A 13,280-nucleotide genomic window follows, 5' to 3' on the forward strand; every position below is an offset into this window, starting at 1 on the left:
GGTAAATTTTAGGGTACCCTATGGGTCACACTTTTCCCTGCTAAATATTGTCCACAGATCCTTTTTCCCTATCTTGGAGGTGAGTAAGGGAGGGGCAGAGAGAGAGGGAGACACGGATTGGAAGCAGGCTCCAGACTCCCAGCTGTCAGCACAGAGCCCGATGTGGAGCACGAACCCATGAACCAGGAGATCATGATCTGAGCTGAAGTCAGATGTTTAACCGACTGAGCCACCCAAACGCCCCATTAATCTGAGTTTTAATTAACAATTGGGTGACCTTTGGGACCCTAAAACAGCAAATTCCAGCTCTGATCCCAATCACTATGTTGTATCTGTATTCGTTTTAGGGACATAACAGCCAGTACATGGCATAAACCAGGAAAAAGTCCATCCTTGGAATCCTTAGAGGTTGGAGGAGAATTTTGCTCCCATGCATTTTGTGGCCATTTACCTTTTGTCCAGAGCCACTAAGGAATAGGAGTCTTGGAGGGCCAGACTTCCTGCAGTGATTCTTGAACATCATCGTTGTCTTCAGTCTAACTCTAAAGTACCTCAGCCATGAAAAAAGAGGCAAGTCTGATAGCTCCTCCCAGTGAATCCCAGAAGGCCACTGTGGAGGGGCTTGGTAGAGCAAGCAACTCACAGACGAAGAAGATCCTCAGTAATAGTGAAGTGAAAGTTTGAAAGTTCTCTGGAGAAACCAGGCCCACTTCTTGTGGATGGTTTGGGTTATATACTACTTGAGGGACTCCCACTTCTGTGGAAATTTTAATTGGTTCTAATTAGCTGTATAGAGGATCCTATTTTTCTTAGAACTTCTCTTGCCTTCTCTCCTTCCGCTGTCTCCATTTTCTAAAAATCTTGTATTGATCTATGTCTTCATGTACGAGTCAGTGTTCTCCAGAGAAACAGAACCAATAGGATACACACACACACACACACACACACACACACACACTTCCTTTATTTTAAGGAATTGGCTTATGTAATTTGGGGGACTGGCTAGTCTGAAATCTGTAGGGCAGACTGGTAGGCTGGAAACTCAGGCAGAAGTTGATGTTCCAATATTGAGTCCAAAATTTGTAGCGCAGGCTGGTAGACTAAAAACTCAAACAGGATTTTATGCTGCATACTTGAGGCAGAATTTTTTTCTCCAGGAAGTCTCAGTTTATGCTCATAAGTCCTTCCACTGATTGGATGAGGCCTAGTCACATTACCAAGGGTGATCTCCTTTACTTAGAGCCAACCAATTGTACATGTTAACCACATTTACAAAATCCCCTCACAGGAACACCTACATTAGTGTTTGATCAATGTATTGTAATGTATTGTGATTGATAAAACTATATCTATTATTGCCAAGTATAATGCTAGGCACTTCAGATGAACTATATATATATACTGAAGTATAATTACCATACAGCATTATGTTAGTTTTAGGTGTACAACATAATGATTTGATAATTCTGTCATTACTCATTGCTCACCACAGTAAGTGTAGTCACCATCTGTCACCAAGCAATGTTGTTACAATATTGTTGACTGTATTCCCTATGCTGTACTTTTCTTCTCTGTGACTTATTTATTTTATAAGTGGGAGTTTGTACCTCTTTATCCCCTTTATCTATTTTACCCATCTTCCCACCCATCTCCCCTCTGGCACCTGCCAGTTTGTTCTATGTATTTTAAGAGTCTGTTTTTTTTTTTTGTTTTTTTTTTTTTTTGCCTCTTTGCTTCTTTGTTCATTTGTTTTGTGAACTATATCATTCAATACTCACAACAACCCCATGAGGTATTATTAATCTTTATTTTACACATGAAAAAAACTGAGGTTTAGAACACTTAGGCAACTTGCTAAAGTCACACAATAAATAAGCCATTGAGTCAGGACTCAAACCTGAGCCTAACTCCTGACAAGTCCATGATTTAGGAAATCCTTTTGGTCTTGAATAGATCTCCTGTGTTTGCTCAGTCCCCAAGTCTCTAGTGAAATCATGGAAATTACATCAAAGCTGAGAGCCACAGGTCTGAGTGGGGCCACTATACTTGCTGTGAGCCTCATTTCTAACCTTCTGTTTCCAAGACCACATGAGTTTCCAGAGAAATTCACCAGATAAATTCCAACAGCATGGTTAAACAATCTTAGAGAGGCAGGTAGGCAAGCCTAACCACTCACTCTGTCTTCCAAGACAACACACACAGACTGAAGTTCCCACTCTCTGTGTTGGCTTGTCTAACATTGCCCAGATTCATAATCTGCTACAATATCAGGACTTTGCAGATGAACTCTCTTAACTATAACATTTTAATCACTAAGTCTTTCATTTGTCTTTGGAACACTCTTCTTCTCAACTTTCTAATTGTTTCCTCTTTTTATGATTATCAGAAGTCCATTGCTCTTATATTTTCTCCTTCATCGTAATCTCATTCAAAACCCCTCTTCTAAGGAAAAGAATATTTAGGAATATTATTCACTCCAAAGTTATCTTTCCCAGTAGTATTTGTATTTATATTTGAGCAAAATCTTTACCTAAATAGCTAGATTTCTGATCATGGAATATTAGCCAACAGTTGAGGGGCATTTAATAGCTATGGAGCCTTCCAGTTGTGGTCCTTCTGAAAAATCCCTTGTTGTCACTCGTCCACTTTGTGTATGTCTAGCCCTATTCAAGAGAAACTCCTTTTGTGTTTAGGCCCAAACACTTTCCCATATCTATTTCAAGAGATGAACCTGAAAACTGAGAGGATGATGAAACATTAGTGTAAAATTTAGGCTACGTGTATTTCCATCAATACTACAAATAAGAAAGAACAGTGAGTATTTCTCTAGTCCTCACGGTAACTCCTGGAGGTAGGTACAATTATTATTGCCATTTTCTAGAAAAAGAATTTAAAGGTCAAAGAGGTAGTAAGTGATAGAGCCATGTTCAAATGGAGAAACTGCTCACTCCAAAACCCAGGACTTAACAAGTTCAGCTAAACATCCATTCCAAAGAAACAGGATGCAAAAGAATAGAGCATGAAAGCAACATAAATTAGCTCTGGGAAGATTTATCAAAGTCATTTCTTAGGTACATCAATATTCCAGTCTTACATCCCATTTTCTAATACTTAGCTATTTAATTATTTTTTTAAGGCTTTATTTTCTTTAAGTAATCTGTACACCCACCATGGGGCTCAAACTCACAACCCCAAGATCAAGAGTCACACTCCTTACCAACTGAGCCAGCCAAATACTCCTGGTTACCTACTTTAAAATAAGATGATGGGGCGCCTGGGTGGCTCAGTCGGTTAAGCATCCGACTTCCCCTTAGGTCATGATCTCACAGTCCGTGAGTTCGAGTCCCGCATCTGGCTCTGTGTTGACAGCTCAGAGCTTGGAGCCTGGAGCCTGCTTCGGATTCTGTGTCTCCCTCTCGCTGACCCTCCCCCGTTCATGCTCTGTCTCTCTGTCTCAAAAATAAATAAACGTTAAAAAAAATTTTAAATAAGATGTATTTCTGCAGACTTTGGGGCGTGGGAGAAGGAGTTTTAAAAAACAGAACCAGTAGATTCTTAAGGTAATACAAAAAACCCTAATTCTTATATGGGTTTTAAATTTGCAAATTATAAAGTTAGGCAGTAGTATCCTTCCTTTTAACTTGAACTGTCAGGCTTGAAGATTTGTGACAGGCAGTGCTCTACCTTCCCCAAATAATTCGTTTTGATGATTATTTCAGAGTCATCTGGGTCATTCCCTTGCTCCTCAGAGAGCTCAATCCCTCCATTTCTGAGATCTGTAAAATCCAGTGTCCTAATCAAGATTTGTGTTAACTCCCAGTGGCTTATGACGTCATGGTGATCTCTGTCTTTGGCTCATATTTTGAGGCTTACTGTTTTTGTTCCTCTTTCATTAATGCCTTCTGCGAACTCAGCCCTTGATGAGTTTTCACAAGAAATTTGCTTCCACCAACTTTTTGTGAATTTTAGTAGACTTCACTGAAGATACGTGGGTGGGTCATATAGAGGGGTCAACTCACAGAAAGCTACTACAATGGCTTTGCTCTCCTCTGCCTCCTTTCCCCTCTCTTATCCACCCTAGTTCCTCTCAAAAGAAAAAGAAATTCTTCATCTGGCTTTCTGCATGCAATTTAGCAAGCTTGCTGCTTGAACATGTCCTTAAGGTCTCACCCTTTACACCAGCATCTTTACCAAATATTTCCTCCAGTAAATACTGTGCTCTTCCCAAGAGGAATACTAGCAGAGAAAGAGAGAGAGAGAGAGAGAAGTATATAGTCTATCATAGAAAAAAAACTTACTTTGCTATGAGGAAAAGAATTTATTTTATGATTCTTTAACAAATGTGTCAAGTAATGGTAACAGCAAAATGTAAAAATCTGTCATCTAGAAAGTCACATTAATTTTACACTCTTGGTGAACAGAAGAGTTGTTCTACGTTGGTTGGTTTTAAAGCAGAGTCATTTTAGAAATTTTATGGGTAAGCCTTTACTTTACCTATGATTTAATGTTTCAATGATCACTTCCATAATTAAACAACCAAAGAAAGTACACACAGTAAAATAAAGGCAAACATTCCAGTTTAGTAGAGAAGTTAAAACTACACCTACTTGTGCTCATACTGATGTTGATCAGAACCTGTTATTCCAATGTAAACATTGCAACTACACTGGCTGTGTGAGACTTGAAGTTGGGCAAAGTTCAAAGGCTCTCAATTGCATGTCCTCAAAAACCAAAGATAAGGCTGTAACCATTGAGCCAAGACAGGAAGCCAAATGTTGTGGGTCACTGCAAATAACAAACTAGCAATGGCTTCAGGATTTCTACATAGCAGGGGGATGGGACAGACAGCTTCCTAGGTGGGAAAGTAGGGTGAGGGAACAGATCTTAGAGCTGCATTTACATAGCACTTTAGAGAAACTGAGAAAATACTAATTGTCTATATCAATTACTGTGGTGCTAATGAAGATTGTGTGGACACTAAAGCTCTTCTCCCTCTTTGATGCTACCCTTGCTCTGGCACCCAAGATGGTCTAGTTTGTTGCTTTCAAACTTGAAGGCATCTCAAAATTGCTTCAGTCCCTTAAGGTCCTTAAAATATACAATTCACTACTACTGAGTCTCAGCTATTCTTGAAAAGGCATTTCACAATGAGCTGGTCTTTGCCTCAACAAAAGGTTGGCAGCAGGTATTAAAGCATTAAAGAGAAGGGCAAAAATTAGGAGACAGTGGGGCCAGGAAATATAATCAATTCCATGCTAAAGACAGTGTGCCCATCTGTGTGCTATAGAAGATTGAAATACAAAGGACAGTTGTGGCACGCATAGAGGTTGTCTCCTGTTTTAGGGCCAAACTCACAAGTGTACATGAACATGACTTGTACAATGTGTATAAAGTCTTGTTCTTACTTCCTGGTTTTAAGGTAACAGCACTGTGAATTGTAGAGTCATTTGCTGACACCTACTGAATCTATTATGAATCACCTTCTCTTCCTGAGGCATTCACCCCATCCCCTGAAACACACACACACACACACACACACACACACACACAAACACATTCAAACTGACCTGCTCTGCCCCTCTGTTATTGGAAATAAAGCAATTGTGACAAGCTTCTCCCAGGCTTTCACCTATATCCTCTATCTCACAGTTTTGGGGACAGTAGCCAGTAGTTGCACTTTTCTTCAGGTACATTTGGACGTAGAGGAGTTGGTCATTTGTTCATTTCCCTATTTGCCTTTTGCTTCTTGAAATACAATTTTATGTTCTGGCAGCTTTCTGATCGCACTCCTCCTTCTGGTGCGCAGAGACACTGCAAGCAATACCAAATTACCCATAATCAACTATCAACTATATTTGTCAACAAATATTTCACATAAAATTGAAAGGTTAACAACAACCCAGGGGGGAAAGAGTTAATGTTCTTGTTACATCACTTGTGAATCAATAGAAGACACTAAGAAGCCAATAAAAAAATTGACTTGGGGCACCTGGGTGGCTCAGTGGGTTAAGTGTCTGACTTCAGCTCGGGTCATGATCTCACAGTTCATGGGTTCGAGTCCCACATTGGGCTCTGCACTGACAGCTAGAGCTTGGAGCCTTCTTCGGATTCTGTGCCTCCCTCTCTCTCTGCCCCTCCCCCACTCCTGCTCTGACTCTCTCTGTCTCTCAAAAATAAATAAATGTTAAAAAAAAATTGACAAAGATTGCAAATAAGTAGTTCACAAAGGTTGTTCAGACAGTATTTGCGAAGGCCAGGATTTTAACCCATGTCTATTCAATTGAACAGAAAGAGGAATATTTGAAAAAGATGTCGATTAGGAATTAGAACATTTAAGATATGTGGTCAGAATACATTTACTGACTTTTTATTGGTATTTTAAATTTTATTTAATATAATTGTCTAATAGTGGAGGAGAAAAAAGAGCAAGAATTCAGTCCTGGTTGAAGTCCTATTTGAAGAGGTGTTTATGGAAGCTGGAGAAGAGCCCCAGGAGGCAGCATCAGAGGTAAAGTCCAGAGAGAAATTGAATTTTTTTTCTGAGATCCTCTAAGCATAACTTTTTAACATGAGTGTAAGAAAAGTGTAGCTATTATATAGGACAGTTCCATACACACCAATGTTTCTGTTTTTATAATTATTTTACAGTGTCTCAAAGATTGGTTTAATTACATAGCAGATTATATTTTTAAAAGATAACTACAACAATATGGCCCATTCTGCATGTGCTTCTAGAACCAAGCCACTCCCCCATTAGGAGGCAAAATCCATGCCTCTTTTCCTTTTGGGTGGGCCTTTGTGACTACCTTGACTCGCGGAGTACTGTAAAAACCACACCTTGTTTTCTTGGAGCACTGTCCTGGAACTTAGCCATTATTCTGTGCAGAATCTGGAGAAGTCAGAGAGAGCCCATGGAGAGGAACCAAGCTCCTAGCCAATACCAAGCTCCAACTTACCAGCCATGTGAATGAACCATCTCGAATGAATCTTTCCAGACCCAGTTGAGCTACTTTAGCTGTTGCCAAATGGAGCAGAAATAAGCCTTCCCAACAATTTTGCCCAAATTGCAGATTCATGAGCAAAACAAATGAGTGCTACTATTTTAAGTCTTTATGTTTTGAGGTAGATTATTATATGCCAATTTATAAATGGAATGATTAGAATAAATGATCAGATTTTATAGTGTCTATATATGAATTCATATGAGTTATGGATTATAATATCATATTTATTTCATTTACTCAATTAATTTCATACCTACTCTGTTCTTCATGCTCTATCCTCAACATGTCCCTTTTCTGCCTTCATGACATGCTTGTAGTAGAAAAGGCAGACAGACTATAAGCAAATAAATTTATAACTGCTAGGAGGTAATAATTGCTATGGTGAAAAAGCAGAATATGGGGAATAAAAAATGATGGAGTGTTCTAATTTAGATGGAGTGGTTAGGAAATGCCTTTATGTAAAAAAAAAAAAGACAATTGAATAGAAAGCTGAAAGTAATGCAGCACACCAAATGAACGTCTAGGGGATGCACAATCAAGGCAGAGGGAATAGTTAGTGCCAAGACTCTAAGATAGGAGTGGCTTAGAGGCTGGCAAATTGGAGTAGAATAAGAAAGGGATGGAAGGACTTGAGATGAAGTCAAAGAAACATGGGGTGGGGGGGGCAGACCATATAGGGCTGCATAGGCTATAATGAACACTTTGGCCATTGAAAGAGTTTGAGGACAAAAGTGACATATTCCTTTTTTTTCTCTTCTCTTCTCTTCTCTTCTCTTCTCTTCTCTTCTCTCTCTCTCTTTAATCACAATAAGTGTACCCTTTAATCCCTATCTCCTATTTCTCCCACCCATCTCCCCTCTGGTAGCCATCAGTTTGTTCTCTACAGTTAAGAGTCCGTTTCTTGGTTTGTCTCTCTTTTTTTTCCATTTACTTGTTTGTTTTCTTTCTTAAATTCCACATGATTGCGATCATATGGTATCTGTCTTTCTCTGACTGATTTATTTCACCTAGCTTTATACTCTCTAACTCTACCCATCTTCTTGCAAATGGCAAGATTCCATTCTTTTTTTATGGCTGAATAATATTCCATTGTGCATTGTGTATATATACCACATCTTCTTTATCCACTCATCTATAGACAGACACTTGGGTTGCTTCCATAATTTGGCTATTGTAAATAATGCTGCAATAAACACAGGGTGCATGTATCCCTTCAAATTAGTGTTTTTGCATTTTTTGGGTAAACACCCAGTAGTGGGATTCCTGGATCACAGAGTAGTTCTATTTCTAATTTTTTGAGGAACCTCCATACTGTTTTCCATAGTGGCTGCACCAATTTGCATTACCACCAACAGTGCACAAGGGTTCTTTTTTCTCCACATCCTCACCAACACTTGTTTCTTGTGTTTTTGATTTAGCCATTCTGACAGGTGTGAGGTGATATCTCATTGTAGTTTCGATTTGTATTCCCTTGATGATGAGTGATGTTGAGCATCTTTTCATGTGTCTGTTGGCGACATATTCTGACATGTGTATATATATGTGTATGTATATATATATATATATACACACACATAATTTTTAAGTTTATTTTGAGAGAGCATGCACACTAGTAAGAGCAGGGGAGGGGCAGAGAGAGGGAGAGAGTGAATTCCAAGCAAGTTCTGTGCTCTCAGCATGGAGTCTGAAGTGGGGCTCAATCTCATGAACTGTGAGATCATGACCTAAGCCCAAACCAAGAGTTGGATGCTTAATCAATTAAGCCACCCAGATGCACCCTGACTTATATTTTTTTTAAAAAGCAGTCTGGAGAATAGATTGTAGGAGTAACAAGTTCAAAGCAGAGAGACCTATTAAGAGGTTAATGCAATATTCTAGGTAATAGATAATGGCAGCTTGGACCAGGACATGAGAAGTAATACATATATTTAAAGTACAGCCATGTACTTTATGGATGTGGAACTTGATTAAGAGTGGCATCAAGTATGACTCTAAAGTTTTTGGTGTTATTTGCTCTATAAGAAGTTCATCTTATGTGCTTGTCTTGTTTCCTCCATTAGAGCTCCTAGAGTAGTTATATGTACTCATAAACTCATCTAATGGCTATGATGTGCCCTTCAAGTGCCCTTCAAGACACTGTGCCTTTAAGCACAGACTCTCCAAGATGCTGACCGCACACAGAAATATAGGAATGACTCAGAGCATTATGACCATCACTTTGAAGTTGTCTGTAATAGATATAATTACACCTTTTTTTTGTTTGTTTGCAATCTTTCCTTGAAGAAGTTGGCCTGGGAGACAGGAAGAATTCAGAAATTGGCCTTACTGTCATGTGCGATGGGGAGAATCAGCCACAATAATTTATAATGTTTCTCCCAAAGTACTTGGTCAGCTTTCACTGGGTCCACCTTAAGTAACTGAAGTAACTGAAGTAACCTTAAGTAACTGAAGAGGGAAACAAATATTACTAGTGTCGTTTAATAAGTGGAATCTCAAAAGGATTTATGGAATTAGTCATTAAACATATATTATTAGACGTGAAGAACAAGCAGAATAAGACCATCACTTTTGATGATCCCAGGAATGATGTAGACACATACTTTTAATTCCCAGGTAGCTTTCTTACCACCTAACACACTCCTAGCCAGCTGCTTCTTTGCCTTTATTTCATACCCCCTCAATCTTGTAGCAATAAGAGATTTTTTTAGGCAAGCAGGACAGATGATAACTGCCCTTAAAGTAGCTCTTCTAAAGTTTAGCAATTCTTAGACATTTCTAACTTTTTCTTAATAACATGTAATAAACCTAGTCTTCAAGAAACCATCTAAATATTACTGAGTCATTTAAATATTTTGACTTTCAGGGCACCTGGGTGGCTCAGTGAGTTAAGTATCTGACTTTGGCTCAGGTCATGATCTCGCGGTTTGTGAGTTCAAGCCCGGCTTTGAACTCAGGCTCTATGCTGACAGCTCAGAGCCTGGAGCCTGCTTTGGATTCTGTGTCTCCCTCTCTCTCTCTGTCCCCCCCTGCTTTCACTCTGTCTCTCTCTCTCAAAAATAATAAACATTTAAAAATGTTAAAGATGAGTATTTTCATTAAAAAAAACAAAATAAATATTTTGACTTTCATATGTTAACTAACCATCTAATTAAGTGATCCTGGACTTCCCAGGTTTCTCCTGGGACTGCCTTCTTCAGGCTTCAAGAGTTTCCCTCCTAATTCTAAAACTATGGGTTTCATCTGGTGAACAAGAATATGTCTCTTAGTTAATACTGACCAGAGTTTTGTACCTCTTTTTCTGGAATTTTGTGAAGCTCCAGGTTCAGAAGACGATAAGCACTTTATGGGCTGTAGTTTCACCTTTCTTTCTTTCTTTTTAATTTAACTTGTTTAATTTTTTATTTTTTTAAATTTACATCCAAATTAGTTAGCATATAGTGCAACAATGATTTCAGGAGTGGATTCCTTAGTGCCCCTTACCCATTTAGCCCATCCCCCCTCCCACAACCCCTCCAGTAACCCTCCGTTTGTTCTCCATATTTATGAGTCTCTTCTGTTTTGTCCCCCTCCCTGTTTTTTATTATTTTTGTTTCCCTTCCCTTATGTTCATCTGTTTTGTATCTTAAAGTTCTCATATGAGTGAGTCATACGATATCTGTCTTTCTCTGAGTGACTAATTCCGCTCAGCATAATACCCTCCAGTTCCACACACATAGTTGCAAATGGCAAGATTTCATTCCTTTTGATTGCTGAGTAATACTCCATTGTATATATATACCACATCTTCTTTATCCATTCATCCATTGATGGACATTTAGGCTCTTTCCATACTTTGGCTATTGTTGATAGTACTGCTATAAACATGGGGTGCATGTGTCCCTTCGAAACAGCACACCTGTATCCCGTAGATAAATGCCTTTTCGTGCAATTGCTGGGTCATAGGGTAGTTCTATTTTTAGTTTTTTGAGGAACCTCCATACTGTTTTCCAGAGTGGCTGCACCAGCTTGCATTTCCATCACCTTTATTTCTAAACAGAATTAATTATAGTTAGTCTAAGCCAAAGAATGTTTACATCTTAGTCATATAAAAAACCATTATGGAATATGTTCCAAAGTCAAATATACAGGCTTATGAATATTTAGAGCCCCTCTTTTAGCACAATTTTTTAAAGTTTATTTATTTATTTTGAGAGAGAGTGAGCATGCAAATGGGGGAAGGGCAGAGAAAGAGGAAGAGAGAGAATCCCAAGGAGGCTCTGTACCGTCAGTGTAAAGACTGACACAGGGCTCAATCCCGCAAACTGTGAGGTCATAACCTGAGCCGAAATCAAGAGTCGGGCACTTAACTGACTGAGCCACCCAGGTGCCCCTTTTAGCATGGTTTTAAGGCAGGCTCACATCCGAAAATTACTGATGATAGCCACCTGTGTTCTGCTATGATTGGCTGTGGCATCCATTTCTTCATTTGTAAAATGAGGGTAATAATACTATCTACTAGAGTGGTTTTGAGATTAAATGAGATACTGTAATAAACGCTCAGCATAGACTGTGGCACATTGTAGGTTCTCAATAGATGCTTGCTATTTCTATGCTATAGAAACCCTACAGCCCCCTCTTTTATCCCCAGTCACTAATCCCCCAGTCAAGTCTGAGTCACTGAGATGATTCCAGCAAAGCACTCCAACAGGAGGGGCTCAGACATTTCAAATCCTGTGATCTTTGGTGGATATGAAGTTTCCTGAAGTATACCTCCCTTTGACCCAGCAAGAGGGGCCCTTACCTGGGCTCTTGCCCTGGCCCTGGCCTTTATAATACCCTGCAGATCACAAAACGCATAGAAAAGTAAACTTACTAAAAATGCATGGCTATGGCTGCCTCTCTCTCTCTCTCTCTCTCTCTCTCTCTCAGGATTTAACATTTGGCTCTGACCAGAAACCCTAAGCTTCTGTCTTGGTAATCAACACCTTCCAGGCCCCAGGGAAACATTATTCCACTTTTCTTGTGCTATGTCCTTGAAACAAAAGGCAATTGTATCTGAATGTCATGGAAGTTTTGGGTTTGTGCTGCTGTTGACATTTGAAATAGACACTCTTTGGAGTGCAGGAGGATTTGAGTAATGGAAACTTTTTTAGGAAAGAGGAAGAAAACAAAGAAAACAAATTAACTTGTCAAATCCCTTCTTTGTGGTAATGTGAACCCCACCCCCAAATTCTGGTATAACAAAGTTTCATGTCTGAGTAGAGCCCAATTCCATTTTCTTGTGTACCTTCATGTTCCAGTTCCTGGTTCCAGAGGTATTCATCATGTTAAAACAGTAGATCTGATTTAAACAAGACATGAGATGCTAGTGAGTAAAGAGATGCTAGAAGAGTAAAGTGAAAGACTAGAAGGTGTTTAAAATTTTTTTAAAATGTTTTCATTTATTTTTTGAAGGAGAGAGAGAGACAGAGCATGAGCGGGGGAGGAGCAGAGAGAGAGGGAGACATACAATTTGAAGCAGGCTCCAGGCTCTAAGCTGTCAGCACAGAGCCCGATGCGGGGCTCAAACTCATGGTTTGTGAGATCATGACCTGAGCTACCCAGGCGCCCCAAGAATAGAAGGTGTTTAAATAAAGAGCAAATCAGAGTCTTTGGATGAAAAATGAATTTTGAATTTGTGCTATTTATTTGATATATAGTATTACTTGCTTTTGGTAGTAATATAGGTATTCAAAACTCAAACACATCTAATCCTTTTTTTTTTCAATATATGAAGCTTATTGTCAAATTGGTTTCCATACAACACCCAGTGCTCATCCCAAAAGGTGCCCTCCTCAATACCCATCACCCACCCTCCCCTCCCTCCCACCCCCCATCAACCCTCAGTTTGTTTTCAGTTTTTAAGAGTCTCTTATGCTTTGGCTCTCTTCCACTCTAACCTCTTTTTTTTTTTTTTTCTTCCCCTCCCCCATGGGTTTCTGTTAAGTTTCTCAGGATCCAGATAAGAGTGAAACCATATGGTATCTGTCTTTCTCTGTAGGACTTATTTCACTTAGCATCACACTCTCTAGTTCCATCCACGTTGCTACAAAGGGCCATATTTCATTCTTTCTCATTGCCACGTAGTACTCCATTGTGTATACAAACCACAATTTCTTTATCCATTCATCAGTTGATGGACATTTAGGCTCTTTCCACAATTTGGCTATCATTGAGAGTGCTGCTATAAACATTGGGGTACAAGTGCCCCTATGCATCAGTACTCCTGTATCCCTTGGGTAAATTCCTAGCAGTGCT

The sequence above is a fragment of the Prionailurus bengalensis genome, chromosome C1, assembly GCF_016509475.1.
Source record: "Prionailurus bengalensis isolate Pbe53 chromosome C1, Fcat_Pben_1.1_paternal_pri, whole genome shotgun sequence".
In the NCBI taxonomy this organism is placed as follows: domain Eukaryota; kingdom Metazoa; phylum Chordata; class Mammalia; order Carnivora; family Felidae; genus Prionailurus; species Prionailurus bengalensis.